This window comes from Balaenoptera acutorostrata, chromosome 15 (assembly GCF_949987535.1).
Source record: "Balaenoptera acutorostrata chromosome 15, mBalAcu1.1, whole genome shotgun sequence".
NCBI lineage: Eukaryota > Metazoa > Chordata > Mammalia > Artiodactyla > Balaenopteridae > Balaenoptera > Balaenoptera acutorostrata.
The window spans coordinates 52,529,743-52,553,439 of NC_080078.1; the positions used below are offsets into that span (position 1 = coordinate 52,529,743).

Consider the following 23,697-nt stretch of genomic DNA (forward strand, 5'->3'; position numbering starts at 1 on the left):
TGCTAGGGTCCTTCCCAGGGCCTTGATGTCCATGAACAAGTGAGTGGCCTTGAGCCTTTAGTTTTATTGGCTTCATGATACATTTATCTCTGTTCCTTATCTTGCAGGGAAGTATCAGAAGCAAAGACAGTGAAGACATTGTTGATGAACTAGTGGTTATGAGTGAGTGTTGGCAATTCCAAGAAATCCTGAAATTCCCTTAAATCTTACACTTGAGAGAAGTTTCTCAAATATGACAATAATCTTTAAAAATAGAATTCTCTAGTACCAAAAACTTTAATAAACTTTCTTAAAGTATACATTAAAAAAATTTTTTTTTTTCCACAGTCAGCCAGGCTGGGCTTTTCTTGAAATGATCTAAGAGGGAGCCTGGGTTTTGTGGTTCATTCATTTATTTATAATTCAGTTTCTGTTATGAATTTCTTACTACCAGGACCATGCTGTTTGTCTCCTTGTGTCACTCTTCTGCATCAGCTAGCCTGGACATGTTTTCATGATAATGGCAAAAATGCAAGAAAAATCAAAAGAGCACAAGCACTTGAAAATACAGGGAAGCTGCTGTGTCCCATTGGCTAAATCAAGCCAGGTAACCAAACCTAGAGTCAGAGAGGAAGTGGCCTAAAAAGTTATTTGGTGAAAAGCATGGATACAGTGAAAGATGAGGAATTTGGGCAATTTTTTTCAACCAGTCTATCCTGGTGTCTAAAACTGAACCCTTGATTTTCTTGACCAACATATCAGAAAAACCCAAACGAACTTTTTGGCCAACCCAATACTTGCTATGGTCTGAATGTTGGTCTTCTACGAAAAGCATATGTTGACATTATAACCTCCAAAGATGATGGTGTTAGTAGGTGGGCCTTTGAGGTAGTGACTAGGTCATGAGGGTGGAGGCCTCATGAATGGAGTTAGTGTACTTATGGGAGAGATCCCACTGAGCTCCCTAGCCCCTCCCACCATATGAGGATGAGGCCTGGAGGAGAGCCTTCACCCAGTTACGCTGTTGCCATCCTGATTTCAGACTTCCAGCCTCCAGAACTGTGAGAAATACATTTCTGTGGCTTACGAGCTACCCAGTCTGTGATATTTTGTTATAGCAGCCCAAAGGGACAAAAGCAACATTTAAATCTGTTCCTCTCCAGCTGTCTCCCAGCTCAATAGGTAGCATCGCTGTCCACCCTATTGCTCAGGTGGAAATACCTTCTCTTGCACCATAGCCAACCCATCAATGAGTCATCTATACTTTGAAAGTATATCTAGAGTCAGACCACTTTTCACTGTCCTGACCACTGCCACCCTAAGTGTGAGCTGCTATCATCCTTCACCTGTGCTCCCTAACTAGTCTCTTATCTAATATTCTTGCTTTCACTCTTAACCTCCTGCAATGTTTCCACCCCACCTAGGGACAGTTTTAAAGTATAAATCAAAATGTCACCTTCTATTCAAAGCTCTCCAATGGTTCTCCCATCAGATTTATAATAAAATCCAAAATGTTCACCATAGCCTGTTAGACCATCCACAGTCTGGTCACTGACTGCTTGCTCTATCTTATATTTATACCGTCCTTTTGTTATGGACTCCATTATAGCCACATGGGCCTTCAGTGTTGTTCTCTGAACATTCATGACCTTAGGACATTTGCACATGTTGTCTCCGTAGCCTGAAGTACTGTTGACCCCACTGTCTATAATGCTCATTTATTTACTTCATTCAGGTTCCTCCTCAAATGCTACCTCTTAGGAGTCTCTTATTTGATCTCTTTTTCTAGTAACTTTCTGTCACTCTCATTGCTGCCCAACTTTTTCTTTCTTCATAGCACATGTTTCTCCTGGATATTACAGGCTGTGGGTTCAGTTCCAGACCACTGTGGTAAAGCAAATACCACAATAAAGCAAGTCACAGGAATTTTTTGGTTTCCTAGTACATATAAAAGTTATGTTTATTCAACACTGTAGTCTCTTAAGTGTGCAATAGCATTATGTTTAAAAAAAAACAATGTACATACCTTAATACCTTAATACTTTGTTGCTAAAAAATGCTATCCATTATCTGGCAACCCAGGGTTGCCAGAAACCTTCAATTTGTAAAAAACGCAGTATCTGTAAAGCATAACAAAGTAAAAGCACAGTAGAAAGAGGTTTGCCTGTATAATGTGCACTTGTTGAATGAAAAAAAAATAACCTAAAGGAAGTCGAATAAGGTTCTAGGAGCATTACAACTAGCATAAAGATATTCCCAAAATAAGTCATGGTATCTGGGAGAACTGACAGCACAGAAAAATCTTACTATTGAAAAAGTAGTGTCTACCATTTCTGGTCATGTAGAATGTAACATTTGTTGTGTTTCTAGTCATACTCCATTTTCTGGAATATATCTCCAAGTGTATATTAGAAATACATAGACAAATATGAGTTGTTTAACAGCAAGCTAAGTGCTCATCAGCTACACTCTTGCTTCCTCCTAACTTTAAACTCAGGCCACAGGGGGTGCTCCGGCATGCTAGGAAAATTTGGAAAACTTGATTGAGCCCAGCTTCTTCAACTGGACCAAAGCAGAAGAGCTCGTGTCATTGTGGGAAGCTTTAAATCAGGATTTTTATCCTTTTGCTGTGCCATGGACTTCTCTGGCCATCTCAGGAAGACCAGGAACCAATTTTTAACATGGTGTTTTGTTTATTTAGTGAGATGAAATTCACAAGACATAAAATGAATCATTTTAAAGTGAACAACTCACTGATATTTAGTACATTCATAAAGTTGTGCAACTGCCACCTCAATCTAGTTTCAAAACATTTCCATCAGTCCAAAATAAAATACTGTCGGCATTAAGCAGTTCTGTTTATTCCCTTGTCCCCCAAGCCCTTGGTAACCACCAATCTGTTTTCCCTTTCCATAGGTTTTCCTATTCTAGATATTTCGTATAAATGGAATCATACAATATGTGACCTTTGGTGTCTTGCTTCTTTCATTTAGTATAATGTTTTTGAGGTTCATTCACATTGTAGCATGTATTAGTATTCATTCTCTTTTATGCCTGAATAATATTCCATTGTATGGATATACCACACTTATCCATCCATCTGTTGATGGACATTTAGGTTGTTTCCTTTTTTTTTTTTTTTTTTTTTTTTGCTATTGTGAATAACACTACTACAAACAATCCTGTACCAATATTTGTTTGAGTACCTATTTTCAGTTATTTTGGGTATATACTTAGGAGTGGAATTGCTGGGTAACCACAGTGGCAAAATAATGCTTTAAAATGCATAAAATAAAATACCTAGGATTATAAAGGAAGCCAAGTATGCTGACACTGAGTTATCAAAACATTAAATAGGGCTTCCTTGGTGGCACAGTGGTTAAGAATCCACCTGCCAATGCAGGGGATGTGGGTTTGAGCCCTGGTCCGGGAAGATCCCACATGTCACGGAGCAACTAAGCCCGTGCACCACAACTACTGAGCCTGCGCTCTAGAGCCCGTGAACCACAACTGCTGAGCCTGTGTGCCACAACTACTGAAGGCCGCACGCCTAGAGCCCATGCTCCGCAACAAGAGAAGCCACCGCAATGAGAAGCCTGCGCACTGCATCGAAGTGGAGATTAGACAGTCCTCATATTGCAGAGACATCGTCACTAGGTTTTGAGCTGTTATCTTTGTTTTCTGTATTAGATTAAGTAAAATTTTGTATAACTCAGTTATACAAAAGGAATTAAAATAACTTTTCTAAATCTAATGTTGCATAGTGCTTCAGACTATCTGAAGTTCTTACACATGCATCACCTCATTTAATCCTCTGAAAATTGTGAGTACCTGCTCTTGTCTGAGTCCAAGCTGTCATTACCATGGGTTCAAGACAAAGAGGCCCAGACACAGAATGATTTAGTCAATCAAGTTCAAAAAGCAAGCATGCACCAGTGTGTCTAGAACTTGGGGTATCTAGCAAATAAAAATTTTAAGTGCTTTTTCTGGTTGGACCAGAAAAGCAACATATCCAAATTTAATTGTTCACTTGGTTTTTCAGCACAAGGAACAGTTACTCCTAAAATAAAAGCCAATACATTACAAGCTGCTCTTCCAGATGAAAAGAGCATTAACATGAGAATATTACCTATAGTTCATAGTTCTGAAAAACTCAGTCCTTCCACTGGCTCAGGGGAAACATCTCATAGACAGAGGCCAGATATTCAAACAGGATATTTTCCTATAGGAAAAGGTGAGATTGTTTTTAAAAAAATCATTTTATTAATACCTTAAAAGAAAAACAAATTAGTGCTCAATCTATATCTGAGGACATCCAAAGAAAGGAAGTAGTTCTTTAGGTTCCCAAGAAGTTTCCCTCGAGAGAGTTCAGTGCAGTTGAACAAGGGCATAAATAATTACTGCAAACATGCAGTCCCATACGTCACAGTTATCTTGCTTCGAAGGAAAGAAAATCCCTTTTTGAATGGATTAGGTTTTCTACTCCTCCCCAAAGTCATTTATTCAAATTTTAGTGTTTCTATTATATTGTTGCTTTCTCCCGTGGAACCAGAACACACCTTATTCCAACAGTTAAGAAGGAGGAAGGGATGCGGGGTTCTGGATATAAATATTTTATTATAGAGAGAGACAAAGATCACAGAGGGGCAGATGAATAACAGGAAACAAAATGTGATGATGTTTTCAACTCCTCAGAGGAAGCTTATATTAAACCATCTCTGCCAGCTTGTTTTCTGCTTGGCTTTTACACTGTCAGGCCTGGTAATAAAACCCTTTGTGCACCTAGAGTTTACCTATTAGATGAGGAGCACAGCATCTAGCTGAAAGTATAGAATTATCTCCATTCTAAAGTATATACAAAGAGGGCAGGGATCAATTAGGAGTTTGGGATTAACATGTACACACTCCTATACATAAAATAGACAACCAACAAGGACCTACTGTATAGCACAGAGAACTATATTCATTATTTTGTAATAACCTATAAGGGAAACAAATCTGAAAAATTATATATATATATATATATATATATATATATATTTATATATATAACTGAATCACTTTGCTGCACACCTGAAACTAACACAACATTGCAAATCAACTATACTTCAATTAAAAAATAAAATAAAATTGAAATTTTAAAAGTATACACAAAGAAAAACTTTAAAAATGGCACAGTGGTAAAGACAATATTTTTCAAGAAGGATGATCCATATTAGTTCCTTGTGGAAAGGTTCTATTCTAGTTTTAAAAAAACAGGTTAAAAAATTGTGCCTTAGGTTTTCTCCATACAGTCCATTTTTTTCCTACTCTTACCTCAATGCCTTGGAATTGTTGGAAGATTTAGCCTGATGGGATTTAGCAGCTTTCATGATTTCATAACCTATTGGAGTTCCTTTGGCCAGAACTCAATATTAATGAGGCCAAAGTCATAGCCTATTCTCATAGAGAAAAAAAAAAAAAAAAAAAGTCCTGTTTTGCTAACATAATAACACAGACCACATATTAAACCTACCATTCACGAATTTGCATTTCTTGTTACTAGGAGAAGTGGATGAAAGGGTGAATGATGCAACAAACATTCTAAGGTTATAGGGCTGCTGGGACCCATTTCATCCTGGTCTAAACCACCTTAAAATGCATCAGCATGAGTACTTTCATCTTTGAATGAGAGGAGAAAAAATGTGCAGAAAAAGAACTGTTTGTTCTAATATAGCTGATGGTCAATTTTTGTTCTGTTTTACATAAAATAGACTCTTAGAGATTTTGAGTTATATATTATAACACACATACATATCACAGCCATAGACATTCTTGTTTTGATGGTAAGCCAAAATGTGGGTGAACTATAACTTTTTTTTTCAAATTACCCACAGGTGACAGGTCAGTATATTTTGGCTTTAAGAGCTAAATTCAGTTGTCTACAGTGCTGCTTGTGTTGGTTTTGTACTTAATAAAAACAAGAACTAACATTTTTTTACCATTCACTGTTGGCCAGGTACTTTACACAGGCCATTTCCACTTTATCGTGAGGACCACTCTAGGTTACAGAAAATAGTGTCCATCTTCACTTTTCAGATGAGTAAATAAATTTGGGGAATAGTGAATTGGCCCAAATCATACAGTTAGTACAAGGTGGAACCATGGCTGTCAATTTCAAAGCCAACCCCTTCCTCTTGAAGGTTAAAAATGGAAATATGAAATTTAATTTACATCTGTACTTCATATTAAGATGCACATTATCATCAGGTTCAGAATCGGATAGCTGTTACCTGAATATTCAGATTGCTTTTTTTAGGTCAATAGTGGCGATATGGCTTTATCAAAGACATATAAATAAAGGTTTCTTAGTGGGTTGTTTAAAGAGAAAGAAATTAGAGAGTTTTAGTGATGATCTAGGCACATATTAAAGTAAGTTAATGACATCTGTTTTTCTTAGTGTTTTGCAGAATAAATAGAAAATGAAAAGTAATGCTAAATTTTACAAAATAAACTCAAAGCAAATATTGGTTAATTATATGGAAAACGTAATATAATGGTACTAATAAAGTATAAAGTAAGATGCATTTCATTCATTTTATTTTTCTGCATCAAGGTATTACTTTTGTAAAATATGTTGAGTTGTCTTATTGTTATGCAGTAGACCCATATGGTTTTATCAGTCTTGAAATCGCATTTCCTGACAAGGTGACTTATCTTCTGATACTCTGAAATATATGAAGAGAATCTCACAAGACTTTAAAAGGAAATTGTGTCTACTTATATTTTAGCTGACTTCTTAAAAACTTTTATTTTTTGGCTGTGTTGGGTCTTCGTTGCTGCGTGCGGGCTTCTCTAGTTGCGGCGAGCGGACACTACTCTTCGTTGTGGTGCACAGGCTTCTCATTGCAGTGGCTTCTCTTGTTGGCGGAGCACGGGCTCTAGACGTGCAGGCTTCAATAGTTGCAGCATGCAGGCTCAGTAGTTGCAGCACGTGGGCCCTAGAGAGCACAGGGCTTCAGTAGTTCCAGTGCATGAGCTCAGTAGTGGTGGTGTGCAGGCTCTAGGGTGCGTGGGCTTCAGTAGTTTTGGCGCATGGGCTTGCTCTGCGGCATGTGGGATCTTCCTGGACTAGAGATCGAACCCGTGTACCCTGCATTAGCAAGTGGATTCTTAACTGCTGTGCCACCAGGGAAGTCCATTTTAGATGATTTTGAACACATAAGAAGTGAGCTTTCAGAATCATCCTATTTCGTGTTACGTATGCAAAACATTGCCTTCTGCAAATCCTACTGATCCCAACAATGGTAGTTTAAAACATAGGGTGTGCTTTTGCAGAGGTGATTTTACCAACAAATTACTTTCCATGAACTACAACTAAATCAAGGTTAACTTTAAACAGTTTAAAATTTTGAGAAGTAAACTTAATTGGAAAAATTTTGTAGCAGCTTTAAAACATAAATCTGTATTCCTAAGGAAGTCCTTCTTTTTCACACACACACACACACACACTGTATTTTATTTTTACAAGAGATAAATAAACTGACACCAAGCATTGTAAATGGATGACCACAACAAAAGCAACAATGATTGCAATTACCAAACACGAAACACATTCATAGTATGTCATAATATTGACATTCAGTCCAGTAATCCTCCACTGTAACAGCTCCTTTACTTTGCAGTGAAAATTGGTTTGTATATTTTTTGCCTCTGAGTCATTGTGGGATTTTTTTTTTTATTCAAACAGAAAGTCACAAAAATTATAATCATCCTCATCAGTTCACTCAGTCCCATGTAATTAATTTTTTTTTCATCTTGATCTTTTGTTAGTACTTTTATGAATTCATCAGTTTTCCATTACAGTTCTGAAAATGCTTATTCAGTCAGTTCAGCAGTATAGTTAGTTACCAGAAACCTGTACTTGTCAGAGTCTTTTCCATGAATTCCTTGAAGATGAAACCCTTTTTTTTTTTTTTTTAATTAATTTATTTATGGCTATGTTGGGTCTTCGTTTCTGTGCGAGGGCCTTCTCTAGTTGTGGCAAGCGGGGGCCACTCTTCATCGCGGTGCGCGGGCCTCTCACTGTCGTGGCCTCTCCTGTTGCGGAGCACAGGCTCCAGACGCGCAGGCTCAGTAGTTGTGGCTCACGGGCCCAGTCGCTCCGCGGCATGTGGGATCTTCCCAGACCAGGGCTCAAACCCGTGTCCCCTGCATTGGCAGGCAGATTCTCAACCACTGCGCCACCAGGGAAGCCCGATGAAACCCTTTTATAGGAACATTTTTGCAAAAGCATCAGAGTACACCCAGGACTGTCTGTAAATGACAAAAGACTTAAAAATGACCACGGTTAAAGATTTGATGGAAGTTCATAATAATGCAATTGACAAGGAAATTTAGTTATTTCTAAGATATACATTTTAAAGTAATAACTAGAATTATGACTTATAACATTATACCAGAGCATATAAGATTTTTAGAAATTTCATGTAATGCCTGAAACATTTATAGTAACATATTTCCATACAAATAACCCAAAGAAAGTTCAATATTAGTTGTTTTTTGTTTTTTGTTTTTTTTTTGGTTTGTTTTTTTATACTGCAGGTTCTTATTAGTCATCAATTTTATACACATCAGTGTATACATGTCAATCCCAATCGCCCAATTCAGCACACCACCATCCCCACCCCACCGCGGTTTTCCCCCTTGGTGTCCATATGTTCGTTCTCTACATCTGTGTCTCAACTTCTGCCCTGCAAACCAGTTCATCTGTACCATTTTTCTAGGTTCCACATACATGCGTTAATATACGATATTTGTTTTTCTCTTTCTAACTTACTTCACTCTGTATGACAGTCCCTAGGTCCATACACATCTCAACAAATGACTCAATTTCGTTCCTTTTTATGGCTGAGTAATATTCCATTGTATATATGTACCACATCTTCTTTATCCAGTCGTCTGTCGATGGACATTTAGGTTGCTTCCATGACCTGGCTATTGTAAATAGTGCTGCAATGAACATTGGGGTGCATGTGTCTTTTTGAATTGTGGTTTTCTCTGGGTATATGCCCAGTAGTGGGATTGCTGGGTCATATGGTAATTCTATTTTTAGTTTTTCAAGGAACCTCCATACTGTTCTCCATAGTGGCTGTATCAATTTACATTCCCACCAACAGTGCAAGAGGATTCCCTTTTCTCCACACCCTCTCCAGCATTTGTTTGTAGATTTTCTGATGATGCCCATTCTAACTGGTGTGAGATGATACCTCACTGTAGTTTTGATTTGCATTTCTCTAATAATTAGTGATGTTGAACAGCTTTTCATGTGCTTCTTGGCCATCTATATGTCTTCTTTGGAGAAATGTCTATTTAGGTCTTCTGCCCATTTTTGGATTGGGGTGTTTGTTTCTTTAATATTGAGCTGCATGAGCTGTTTATATATATTGGAGATTAATCCTTTGTCCGTTGATTCATTTGCAAATATTTTCTCCCATTCTGAGGGTTGTCTTTTCATCTTGTTTATGGTTTCCTTTGCTCTGCAAAAGCTTTGAAGTTTAATTAGTTCCCATTTGTTTATTTTTGCTTTTATTTCCTTTAGGAGATAGATCAAAAAAGATCTTGCTGTGATTTATGTCAAAGAGTGTTCTGCCTATGTTTTCCTCTAAGAGTTTTATAGTGTCTGGTCTTACATTTAGGTCTCTAATCCATTTTGAGTTTATTTTTCTGTATGGTGTGAGAGAGTGTTCTAATTTCATTCTTTTACATGTAGCTGTCCATTTTTCCCAGCACCACTTATTGAAGAGACTGTCTTTTTTCCATTGTATATCCTTGACTCTTTTGTCATACATTAGTTGACCATAGGTGCGTGGGTTTATTTCTGGGTTTTCTATCTTGTTCCATTGATCTATGTTTCTGTTTTTGTGCCAGTACCATATTGTCTTGACTACTGTAGCTTTGTAGTATAGTCTGAAGTCAGGGAGTCTGATTCCTCCAGCTCTGTTTTTATCCCTCAAGACTGCTTTGCCTATTCGGGGTCTTTTGTGTCTCCATACAAATTTTAAGATGATTTGTTCTAGTTCCGTAAAAAATGCCATTGGTAATTTGATAGGGATTGCATTGCATCTGTAGATTGCTTTGGGCAGTATACTCATTTTCACAATATTGATTCTTCCAATCCAAGAACATGGTATATTTCTCCATCTGTTGGTATAATCTTTAATTTCTTTCATCAGTGTCTTATAGTTTTCTACATACAGGTCTTTTGTCTCCCTAGGTAGGTTTATTCCTACGTATTTTATTCTTTTTGTTGCAAATGGGAGTGTTTCCATAATTTCTCTTTCAGATTTTTCATCATTAGGGTATAGGAATGCAGGAGATTTCTGTGCATTAATTTTGTATCCTGCAACTTTACCAAATTCATTGATTAGCTCTAGTAGTTTTCTGGGGGCATTTTTAGGATGCTCTATGTATAGTACCATGTCATCAGCAGACAGTGACAGTTTTACTTCTTCTTTTCCAATTTGTATTCCTTTTATTTCTTTTTCTTCTCTGATTGCCATAGCTAGTAATTCCAAAACTATGTTGAATAATAGTGCTGAGAGTGGACAACCTTGTCTTCTTCCTGACCTTAGAGGAAATGCTTTCAGTTTTTCACCATTGAGAATGATGTTTGCTGTGGGTTTCTCGTATATGGCCTTTACTATGTTGAGGTAGTTTCCCTCTTTTCCCACTTTCTGGGGAGTTTTTATCATAAATGGGTGTTGAATTTTGTCCAAAGCTTTTTCTGCATCTATTGAGATGATCATATGGTTTTTATGTTTCAATTTGTTAATATGGTTTATCACATGGATTGATTTGCATATATTGAAGAATCCTTGCATCCCTGGGATAAATCCCACTTGATCATGGTGTATGATCCTTTTAATGTGTTGGATTCTGTTTGCTAGTATTTTGTTGAGGATTTTTGCATCTATATTCATCAGTGATATTGGTCTGTATTTTTCTTTTTTTGTGCTATCTTTGTCTGTTTTGTTTTCTGGGTGATAGTGGCCTCATGGAATGAGTTTGGGAGTGTTCCTTCCTCCACAATTTTTTGGAAGAGTTTGAGAATGATGGTGTTAGCTCTTCTCTACATGTTTGATGGAATTCACCTGTGAAGCCACCTGGTCCTGGACTTTTGTTTGTTGGAAGATTTTTAATCACAGTTTCAATTTCATTACTTGTGATTGTTCTGTTCATATTTTTTATTTCTTCCTGGTTTAGTCTTGGAAGGTTATACATTTCTAAGAATTTGTCCATTTCTTCCAGGTTGTCCATTTTATTGGCATAGAGTTGCTTGTAGTAGTCTCTTAGGATGCTTTGTATTTCTGTGGTGTCTGTTGTAACTTCTCCTTTTTCATTTCTAATTTTATTCATTTGAGTCCTCTCCCTCTTTTTCTTGATGAGTCTGGCTAATGGTTTATCAATTTTGTTGATCTTCTAAAAGAACCAGCTTTTAGTTTTATTGATCTTTGCTATTGTTTTCTTTGTTTCTATTTCATTTATTTCTACACTGATCTTTATGATTTCTTTCCTTCTTCTAACTTTGGAATTTGTTTGTTCTTCTTTCTCTAGTTCCTTTAGGTGTAAGGTTAGATTGTTTACTTGAGATTTTTCTTGTTTCTTCAGGTAGGCTTTTATAGCTATAAACTTCCCTCTTAGAACTGCTTTTGCTGCATCCCATAGGTTTTGGATCATCGTGTTTTCATTGTCATTTGTCTCTAGGTATTTTTTGATTTCCTCTTTGATTTCTTCAGTGATCTCTTGGTTATTTAGTAACGTATTGTTTAGCCTCCATGTGTTTGTGTTTTTACGTTTTTTTCCCCTGTAATTCATTTCTAATCTCATAGCGCTGTGGTCAGAAAAGATGCTTGATATGATTTCAATTTTCTTAAATTTACTGAGGCTTGATTTGTGACCCAGGATTTGATTTATCCTGGAGAATGTTTCATGCGCACTTGAGAAGAAAGTGTAATCTGCTGTTTTTGGATGGAATGTCCTATAAATATCAATTAAATCTATCTGTTCTATTGTGTCCTTTAAAGCTTCTGTGTCTTTATTTATTTTCATTTTGGATGATCTGTCCATTGGTGTAAGTGAGATGTTAAAGTCCCTCATTATTATTGTGTTACTGTCAATTTCCTCTTTTATAGCTGTTAGCAGTTGCCTTATGTATTGAGGTGCTCCTATGTTGGGGGCATATATATTTATAATTGTTATATCTTCTTCTTGGATTGATCCCTTGATCATTATGTAGTGTCCTTCCTTGTCTCTTGTAACATTCTTTATTTTAAAGTCTATTTTATCTGATATGAGTACAGCTACTCCAGCATTCTTTTTTTTTTTTTTTTTTTTTTTTAATGAGGATCTTGAATCACATGTGTATGTTTGATTGATTGATTGATTGATTGATTTTGGCTGTGTTGGGTCTTCGTTTCTGTGCGAGGGCTTTCTCCAGTTGTGGCAAGCGGGGGCCACTCTTCATCGTGATGCGCGGGCCTCTCTCGTTGCGGAGCACAGGCTCCAGACGCGCAGGCTCAGCAGTTGTGGCTCACGGGCCCAGCCGCTCTGCGGCATGTGGGATCTTCCCAGGCCAGGGCTCGAACCTGTGTCCCCTGCATTAGCAGGCAGATTCTCAACCACTGCGCCACCAGGGAAGCCCCCAGCATTCTTTTGATTTCCATTTGCATGGAATATCTTTTTCCATCCCCTTACTTTCAGTCTCTGTGTGTCCCTAGGTCTGTAGTGGGTCTCTTATAGACAGCATACATATGGGTCTTGTTTTTGTATCCATTCAGCAAGCCTGTGTCCTTTGGTTGGAGCATTTAATCCATTCACGTTTAAGTTAATTATCAATATGTATGTTCCTATGACCATTTTCTTAATTGTTTTGGGTTTGTTTTTGTAGGTCCTTTTCTTCTCTTGTGTCTCCCACTTAGAGAAGTTCCTTTAGCATTTGTTGTAGAGCTGGTTTGGTGGTGCTGAATTCTCTTAGCTTTTGCTTGTCTGTAAAGCTTTATTTTCTCCATCGAATCTGAATGAGATCCTTTCTGGGTAGAGTAATCTTGGTTGTAGGTTCTTCTCTTTCATCACTTTAAGTATATCATGCCACTTCCTTCTGGCTTGTAGATTTTCTGCTGAGAAATCAGCTGTTAACCGTATGGGAGTTCTCGTGTATGTTATTTGTCATTTTTCCCTTGCTGCTTTCAATAATTTTTCTTTGTCTTTAATTTTTGCCAATTTGATTACTATGTGTCTCGGCGTCTTTCTCCTTGGGTTTATCCTGTATGGGACTCTCTGCGCTTCCTGGACTTGGGTGGCTATTTCCTTTCCCATGTTAGGGAAATTTTCGAGTATAATCTCTTCAAATATTTTCTCTGGTCCTTTCTCTCTCTCTTCTCCTTCTGGGACCCCTATAATGTGAATGTTGTTGCATTTAATATTGTCCCAGAGGTCTCTTAAGCTGTCTTTATTTATTTTCTTTCTTTTTCTTTATTCTGTTCTGCAGCAGTGAATTCCACCATTCTGTCTTCCAGGTCATTTATCCGTTCTTCTGCCTCAGTTATTCAGCTATTGATTCCTTTTAGTGTAGTTTTCATTTCAGTTATTGTATTGGTCATCTCTGTTTGTTTGTTCTTTAATTCTTCTAGGTCTTTGTTAAACATTTCTTGCATCTTCTCAATCTTTGCCTCCATTCTTATTCCTAGGTCCTGGATCATCTTCACTATCATTATTCTGAATTCTTTTTCTGGAAAGTTGCCTATCTCCACTTCATTCAGTTGTTTTTCTGGGGTTTTATCTTGTTCCTTCATCTGGTACATAGCCCTCTGCCTTTTCATCTTGTCTGTCTTTCTGTGAATGTGGTTTTTGTTCCACAGGCTGCAGGATTGCAGTTCTTCTTGCTTCTGCTCTCTGCCCTCTGGTGGATGAGGCTATCTAAGAGGCTTGATGGTAGGGACTAGTGCTGGGTAGAGTTGACTGTTGCTCTGGTGGGCAGAGCTCAGTAAAACTTTAATCCACTTGACTGTTGATGGGTGGGGCTTGGTTCCCTCCCTGTTGGTTGTTTGGCCTCAGGCAACCCAACACTGGAGCCTACCTGGGTTCTTTGGTGGGGTAATGACAGACTCTGGGAGGGCTCACGCCAAGGAGTACTTCCCAGAACTTCTGCTGCCAGTGTCCTTGTCTGCACGGTGAGCCACAGCCCCCCCTCCCCCGCCTCTGCAGGAGACCCTCCAACACTAGCAGATAGGTCTGGTTCTGTCTCCCCTGGGATCACTGCTCCTTCCCCTGGGTCCCGATATGCACACTACTTTGTGTGTGCCCTCCAAGAGTGGAGTCTCTGTTTTCCCCAGTCCTGTCGAAGTCCTGCAATCAATTCCCACTAGGCTTCAAGGTCTGATTCTCTAGGAATTCCTCCTCCCATTGCCGGACCCCCAGGTTGAGAAGCCTGACATGGGGCTCAGAACCTTCACTCCGGTGGGTAGACTTCTGTGGTATAAGTGTTCGCCAGTCTGTGAGTCACCCACCCACCAGTTATGGGATTTGATTTTACTGTGATTGCACCCCTCCTACCGTCTCATTGTGGCTTCTCCTTTGTCTTTGGATGTGGGGTATCTTTTTTGGTGAGTTCCAGTGTCTTGCTGTCTATGATTGTCCAGCAACTAGTTGTGATTATGGTGTTCTTGCAAGAAGGAGTGAGAGCATGTCCTTCTACTCTGCCATCTTGGTTCCTCTCCTCCTAAGGAAGTCTTAAATGTCTTTCAAGCACATTAGAAAGTAGATACTTAACGTATGATACCTTCGTTGTTTATGTCACAGAGTACTGGCATTTTTCAGAAAATATAAGTCTCTACAGTGTGTACATTGTGTACTTACAGTTAACTGATGAGTATAATGAAATAAAAGCAGGTATTTCTTCTTATAATCCCAGGAGAAAAATGGAACCATCTTCTGGGAGAAGTGTGGGTTGTGCCATCATGGATAAGGTAGACTACTAATCTATAATTATCTTCAAGGAAATTTTCTTTGGACTTGTCTGAACATGGGATGAACAGTGAGTAATGTTGGGCAGAAGAAAAGAACTAGGCTCTGGAATTTGTCCTTTTCAAAGGATAGGAGAGAATAACTGCTTTCATTTCCTGGATCTTTCATGAAGCATATGAAATCTGCATTAATCCCTTTCTACCCTGTCAGTAGTATTTATTTTTTACTCATTTAAATGGCAGTGCATATGATTCAGCAATGTGTATTGAGTCTGTCCTCCTTATTCATGGATTTTGTATTTGCAAGCTCACCTTCTTATGCTTTTTGTATTTCTGTGCTTTTTGTTGGTGATTTTGCTGTTGGAAATGGCTCCCCAGCATAGTACTGAAGTACTGCCTAGTGTTCTTAAGTGTAAGAAGGCTGTGATATACCTTACGGAGAAAATACGTCTTGGGTAAACTTCGTTCAGGCATGAGTTACAGTGCTCTTGGCTGTGGGTTGAATGTTAACAAATGAACAGTGTATATTAAATGAGGTGTCTTTAAATGGAAACACACATAGAACCATACAATAAGGTTGTGTATTGGTTGATTGGTGCAAGTATTGGGGCCAGAAACTAGCAGAAACCTAATCCTGTATTTCCTCTTGGAACAATGGTTCAGCATCACTAATTTAGTGTTGGTGGCAACTATGTAGAACATAACTACTACAAATAATGAGAATCAACTGTATTAAACCTGTTTAATAACTAGTTAGTGGATGAGGCCCTAGAGATTCACAGGCCATAGGCACAGTTCCTGTCCCCAGAGGGCTCACCATCGATGGGAGAGATGACTCACAGTGGAATGAGTAGAGAAAGTGCTGTGACAGATGCAGGCAGTGCTAAGGGGAACTTGACATTGCCTGGAGGTGTCCAGGTAATAGCATGCGGATCAGTAGCTGCATGTCCGAGAAAAGGGTTGAAACAGTAAAGAAAAGACGTACAGCATGAAGAGACGTGAAGTAAATGAGGTTTTATGTTTATTTTTAAACAGAGCATAAGTTGGTGGGGTTCTGACTCATGTTGGTATCATGTTGTTGCAGAAATACACTGTGGCGAAATGCTTCCACCTCTTGCCAAAATGAACACTGAGGAAAAATGAAGAACAGTGAAGGACGCCAACGAAAAGTTACAGACCAGAAATAGCCACACTCCTCTGGAGTCTGATTCATCCACAGCCATCATAAAAAAGGTTGGGGAATAAATTACGTTACGGTTTTTTCCCTTTAAATTTTTATTTTAACTGATACAATGGTGAGAAGACAAAAAAGTACCTTTTTATTCAACATATACTTATTGGGTGATTTCTACATGCTTGCACATTGTTCTAGGCAATTAGGGATACAATAGTGAACAAAAAAGGCAGGGGTATGGCTTTGAAGGAACTGACATTCTAGTGGGAGGAGGTAAATAAGTAGAGTCGGCCCTCTGTATTCTCGGGTTCTGCATCCTCATTGAATCCTTGGATGGGGAACCCAAGATACAGAGGGCCAACTTTACTGTGCCGTTTTATATAAGGGACTTGAGCATCCACGGATTTTGGTATCCACAGGGGTCCTGGAACTAATCACCCCCAGATACCAAGGGATGATTGTAAATCAATGCAAAGGAAACTGGCAGCCATTTATAATGTTTATAAACATGATAAACAGGTTAATGAGGTAGAGAATGAATAAAGGGCTACTACTGTTTGAGTATCAGAGCAGACCACTCAGAGAATTTTGAGTTGAATGATGGAAAAGAGCCAGCATGGTAAAAGTTTGAAGATAGGACCTTGCATGTGCTGTGAACCAGGATCCAGACAGATATGTTCAAGGCTCGGTTGGAAAGGAGGCCTTTATTGCTTTGAGAGGGTATTTGGAGAAGCATGATGTAGAGAAGAAGCTGGAGAGACTTTAGACATGGAAAAGTATCTTGATTGTACTCCAACGAAGGTAGAAGCCATTGAAGAGATATTAGAGAAGTGAATTTATATTATATTTTTAAAAGGACATCCTGCTTTATTTAGCTAAGGGGTAGGGGGCTCAGTAATAGTGGAAAACAGGGTGCCGTCACCTAGGTGAGAGATGATGATGAGTTGGCTTAGGGACCTGGCATGGGGGATAGATGGATTTAAAATAGATTTTGGATCTCCTTCAACCAGATGAAACTAGATAATCATCAATGCTCTTTATGAATCCCCAAACATAATTCTAATTGTCATATGTAAGGTATGCTCTCATTTGTGTTTTAATGTAGTCAACTGGTAATTTTTTTGCTGTTTCAAAGAACAACTTATGATGTATATATTTGTGGCTTCTGAAACTGAGAGGGGGTTGATGTCACACTGTGAAAAGACATAAAATTCTACCCTGAAATCTCATGATCAAGGCAGGTTATCTTGCAACACTTTGAGACTTGAGCCTCCCAGACGTTTTTGCAACAACTCTCTTCCTTGCTACATCGTTCCTGACTTCTGAGAACAGTGTTACATGAGCCACAGAGAGGTAGCTCATGTGAAGGGTACCCTTCTGGATGAGAAATGAGTTTTTAAAGGACTAGTAGCTTAGGTTAGTCAAGCATAACTTGAAGACTAAAACTTTCATACTGGATTATTCCTAGGTGGAACATTAAAGGAAAAATGAAAATACTACTTAAAATTGGTGCTTTAAAAAGACAAGAATATGTAAGGGATTAATTTCCAAAATATACAAACAGCTCCTACAGTTCAATATCAAAAGAACAAACAACCCAATCAAAAAAATGGGCAGAAGACCTAAACAGACATTTCTCCGAAGAAGACATACAGATGGCCAACAGGCACATGAAAATATGTTCAACATCGTTAATTATTAGAGAAATGCAAATCAAAAACAATAAGGTACCACCTCATACCAGTCAGAATGGCCATCATCAAAAAGTCTACAAATAGTAAATGCTGGAGAGGGTGTGGAGAAAAGGGAACCCTCTTACACTGCTGGCAGGAATGTAAATTGATACAGCTACTATGGAAAACAGTATGGAGGTTCCTTAAAAAACTAAAAATAGAACTACCATATGACCCTGAAATTCCACTCCTGGGCATATATCCGGAGAAAACCATAATTCAAAAAGATACATGCAACCCAATGTTCATTGCAGTACTATTTACAATAGCCAAGACATGGAAGCAACCTAAATGTCCATCGACAGGTTAATGGGTAAAGAAGATATATATACAATGGATATTACTCAACCATAAAAGAAAGAAATAATTCCATTTGCAGCAACATGGATGGACCTAGAGATTATCACACTAAGTGAAGTAAGTCAGACAGAGAAAGGCAAATATCATATGATATCACTTATATATGGAATCTAAAAAAATAATAGAAGTGAACTTATTTACAAAATAGAAACAGACTCACAGACAGAAAGCAAACTTATGGTTACCAAAGGGGGAAGGGGGGGGAGAGGGATAAATTAGGAGTTTGGGATTAACACATACATACTACTATATATAAAACAGATAAACAACAAGGACCTACTGTATAACACAGGCAACTATATTCAATATCTTGTAATAACCTATAATGGAAAAGAATCTGAAAAAGAATATGTATATAATATACACACACATATATGCATGTATGTATAACTGAATCATTTTGTTGTACATGTGAAACATTGTAAATCAACTATACTTCAATTAAAAAAAAAAAAGATAGGAATATGTGGATTCAAGCAATGTTTGCCAGAGAAACTAATGCTCCCCGCAGACGGGGCTTCATGTGTTGGAGTGTGTGACCATTGAGCAAAGCTCACAGGGGGTTGGTGGGAGGAAAATGAATTATGCAGTTACCTTGGCAGGTGGGTCCAAGATTTCAAGCCCACAACCATTGTTGGAGCATGGACCGACCTCGCGTCTGTGTTTGGAAGGGTTTTCATGAAATGGAAACCCAGCCGAACAGCGCTTTAAGAGCTCAGCAAAGTACTGAGCCCAGCTTTCCAAGAATCATAACTTTCGGAAACGGTTCTAAATTTGTGTGCTGTAGACCCTTCCTTCCTTCACTCCAAACCCCTATCAAAAGGCTTTAGTTGTCAGAAAAGAGCCTCAGTCAGCAGTTATATAGTGTCAGATAATTGTAAAGCCTCTTGAGATGCCACAAAGTATACACATAAAGGCAAAGAATAGGGTCCAGCAGAAGAAAGCAAGCTCAGCAAACATCTGAGAGGACTGAGACTTCCAGGTACAGCCCCCACTCCATCACACAGGGTGTACTTTGTCTTCTGATCATGAACCACCAAGATACATGTGTCTCAGAGGAGCCAAGGCTCAAACTCACTGAGGGGTATTTTATATTCCACAACTCAGGTAGCCAAAAGCAGACTTTGCAAACAGGTAAACAGGTGCAAACCATCAATCTGTACAGTTTCAAGAAACAGTATAGACAAGCTGGTACAGGATGCCTGGGGCGGGTTTTGACTTTTAACAACACATTATAAATCACTAGCTAATGCATTTCACCTCTGTCTTGGCCAAGAATCAATACCATGGTTTCAGGTGTCCTTCAAGATGAGCACAGAGTTACCCAAGATTAACTACAAGTTAACTCTGTCCTCATATACTCAGAGAATTGAGCGATGATGAAAACATCCAAGAAGACTAAAGATGGCACACCAAATTCTGTGCTTGGTTTTGTCATCACTGGGCTGGATACAACTCTTTGATTAGCTGGAGAGATCATTAAAAGGCTAGGCTTTCAATTGGAAGTCAGAATTCCTGGAAGAAGTGGTTAGATTCTGAAGCAATAAGGGTAAAATAAAACTAAGAGTAATATTGTTTTAAGTTGATTTCCCTAGAAACAGATGGTGATTCTAAATTTGTATACTGGTGTGTATTCGGGGGTGATGCTAGTATACCTTTGTAGGGGAGTAGGGATGTGAGATGGGGAAGAGAAGAAAGAAAACGTGCTTTATCACTGCTGTTACCAAGGCACACAATCTCACTAGGCAATTCTGGGATACAGTATAGAACATACCTGGGATTTATCCTAACCAAGGGCAAGAAAATTGGGATACGTAGCCACCTTCTTCCATCTGCCATGGTTGAGGGCTGCTCCTCTGGGTGGGAGTGAGGGGTGTTAACTCCCTGGCATTTGTGGCCTGCAATGTATGTGGACCAAGGAAGCCCTCAGGCAAAGAGTTCCAGGTGTTTCCATTGGAAGCCACCATCAGATCAGCATGCATAGAAATGATGATGCCAAGGGGTTATGGATGGAGCATCTACAGTTTCTCCTGCAAGACGTGACAACAGTGATGATGATCATGATCCTATTAACAGACCATAGATCATATTAATTAATCATATTTGCTGAGTAACTCTAAGCCATGTACTATATAGTAAATGCTTTATGAACATTTTATCATTTAATTATTTGTTGAACACTCACTCTGTGCCAGGTTGGGGGCAGAGGGAATATATATCTTATCATCACAGTCCTGCAGCATATACATTATTCTAGCCTTCAGTTTATACATGGGCAGATAAAGTTGAGTGAGGTTAACCAAAATCTCTGGAGTAACACATATAGGAAACAGAGTTGGGATTCAAATTCTGGTTTGTCTGCCTCCAAAACAATCCCTTGACCATCATTATAATCCTTAATTAATTAATTAATCATTGGTGTTTTTCTGACACCCATTTATTGAAAAGTTGGCAGGTGCTATTAGGTTTGGGGATACAGAATAAAAATTGCTCCTGTTTTCAAAGAGCTGGAACATTTGTGGAAGAGAAACACAAGAAACTATGTAGTGATATAAGGGGCTTTGATGGAAGTATGTTGCAGCTATTAAATAGGATCAAGAAAGAATATACGATGTTGCCACATAACAAATAACTCCATAACTTAGTAGCTTAAGATGATAAGCAGTATTATTGCTCACAAGTCTATGGTTGACTTGAGGACTTCTGATCTGGGCTAGGTTTGGCTGATCTCAGCTAGATTTGCTCACTTGTCTGCAATTAGCTAACTGGTTGGCTAGGGGTTGGATAGTCTGAGATGGCTTCACTCGCATTTCTGGTAATTGATTGGAAGTAGCTGGGGTAACTCAGCTCTCCAGCAGGCTAGCCCAGGCTCAGTCATGTGGGCTGAGGAAGGTTTAAGAAAATGAATGAAAGTGTGCAAGTTTTCTTGAGGCCTAGGCTCAAGAACTTCTGCCTCATTATATAGACCAAAGCAAATCACGAAGCCAGCACAAATTTAAGGGGTGTGGAAATAGATCCCACCTCTTGGTGAGAAGAGCTTCAAAGTCACATACAGGAAGGGAGATTGCAATTTACCAAGAGCAGAAACATCTAGATTGAAACATACAAGGTGAGTAGGTGTTCCTCAGCCAAAATAAAGAAGGAAGCAAATTTAAGACAAGGATTGTAGTATGTGCTTAAAGACACAAAAAAAGATATCCCATGATGCTGTCAGGTAATTTGGAAGTGAAGGCATACAGGGGTGAGGGCAAGAGAAGGGCCAAGAATTGCACACAGAAGGGAGCAAGATTAAAGACTAGAAATACGTAAAATGTACCAGAATTCAGGAAGACGAAAGTTAACTTGCAGGCAGAATAATAGGATTTGTATTTATTTCAAAGAGAGAGAGGGAGGGAGGAAGGAATAAAGGAAGGAAATACTTTGATTGGTGATTGGAGAAAAAGGTGAGGTTCAGAGTGGGCCTGAATGTAAGAAAATTTCAGTGTAAAACTGTGTTTGTGGCTTCAGGGAGGTAATGCAGTGATGCAGATTACGTGATAGAATCTCCTCCTGTGATGCACCTTCTGTAAGCATCTTCTTCCTAAGCAAAATGAGTGAGTTTTAGTGGAAACTAATAAAGGATTTTTGGATTATGGTCCCAAACTGAAATTCCAAGGCTCTAGACTCTCCCAGGGTCAAGTTTCTGGGGCAGGTTAGGAACGTATTTACAGAGAGATCTGTGCATGTGTGTTTCGCTGGGATGTGTGTGTGAAATGGTAATTTTCAATTCATGGATTTCTTCACTCTGAGACTAAATGGTATAAATTAAACAGCAGCCCGATTCTGCAGTTTTCCCTAAGCTTTTATTGTTCTCCTGGACCTGTGTTTTTTTGTTTGTTTGTTTGTTTTGTTTTTTGTTTTTTTAAAAGATAAATTTTTTAAATTTTTATTTATTTATTTAATTTATGGCTGTGTTGGGTCTTCGTTTCTGTGCGAGAGCTTTCTCTAGTTGTGGCAAGCGGGGGCCACTCTTCATCGCGGTGCGTGGGCCTCTCGCTGTCGCGGAGCACAGGCTCCAGACGCGCAGGCTCAGTAATTGTGGCTCATGGGCCGAGCTGCTCTGCGGCATGTGGGATCTTCCCAGACCAGGGCTCGAACCCGTGTCCCCTGCATTGGCAGGCAGATTCTCAACCACTGCGCCACCAGGGAAGCCCTGGACCTGTGGTTTAAGTGTAGTTTTAAGTGTAGTGCTCGCCCAAGTGACCAGGTGCAGCCAATTCTAAGTGAGGCTTAACAGGCTGACATTAGCATCCCCAGCTCCTTGGAGGCAGAATAGGAACTTGACTGCAGAAATACATGCTGGCAAGACCCATGAATGGAGAGTCCGGGGCCAAAATGCCCACCCACCCTCATGGGCTTGGGAAATGTATTACATTCATTCTTCTCTCCCAGATACTATTGTTAATCCATTGTTCTCTATTTCTAAAAAAGTGAGATAAAGATGGATTTTTTAAAAAAGAGGTAAAATAAGCAGAAAATAACATAGCCAAAAAGGAAATAAATAACACCATTAAAGCTGACAACAAAGATACAAAATCCAGTGAACACTCTCTGGGGATGTAATAACTGATTAATTTATTTTTCTTTGGGGAGAAGGGAGCCTCCCATTCCATTTCCTCATCTCCCCTCCAGAGGTAACCACTATCCTAAATTTGTCTACCATTCACCATTTTCTTGCTTAAGAAGAAATTAGACCAAACATGAATATATCTCTATGAAATATATTTTTGCTTCCTTTTGAGCTTTATAATAGTCTCATAGTCATATAGTCTACAGATTTGCTCAGTTTATCTAAAGGTTGTTTCTAAGATTCATTCATATTGTTACATGTAGCTGTAGTTCATTTTCACAGCTAAAAGATATTACATTGTGTGAATATGTTACAATTTATTCTCTCGTAGATTGGCACTGCTATTATTTCCATTTTCTGCTATTATGAAAATGATATTATGATCAGTTTTATATATCTCCTGGTGCTTGTGCAAGAGCTGTTTAGGGTTACATACATAGAAATAGGTTGCTAGGATGTAAGATATACTGGTGACCCGTCATCCCAGTTTGCCTGGAACTGCGGAGTTTCCTAAGATACAGGCTTTCCAGCGTTAAAACCAGGATTGGCATGAGTGGCCGCCTTAAATAAGTATGTGTTCAACTTTATGACATGATACTAAACTCTTTCCCAAAGAGATGGTAGCAATTTACACTCCTGACCAGCACAGCAGTAAATGAGAATTCCCCTGGAGACCCAATCTCCCCATGCTTGGTGTTCTCAAGATCTTAATTTTTGACACTCAGTTGAGTGGCAAATTGTGTCTACCATGATTTGAGTTCCCTGTTTACTAATGAGCTTCAGATCTTTTCATGTTTTGCTCTCCGTTTGTGTTTTCTCTTCTATGAAATGTCTCCCACA

General features: G+C 38.8%; 1 protein-coding gene across 2 annotated transcripts in view; it reads left to right on the plus strand.

Moving 5' to 3' along the window:
- The window catches only part of PAK5 (p21 (RAC1) activated kinase 5), a 317,560-nt gene that overhangs the window by 125,838 nt on the left and 168,025 nt on the right, over positions 1–23,697 (plus strand). For both annotated transcript variants that reach the window (XM_057528338.1, XM_007165252.3), the window contains one exon: positions 16,066–16,214. The gene's annotated coding sequence lies outside the window, so the exon portion shown is untranslated. The remainder of the gene's footprint in view (positions 1–16,065; positions 16,215–23,697) is intronic.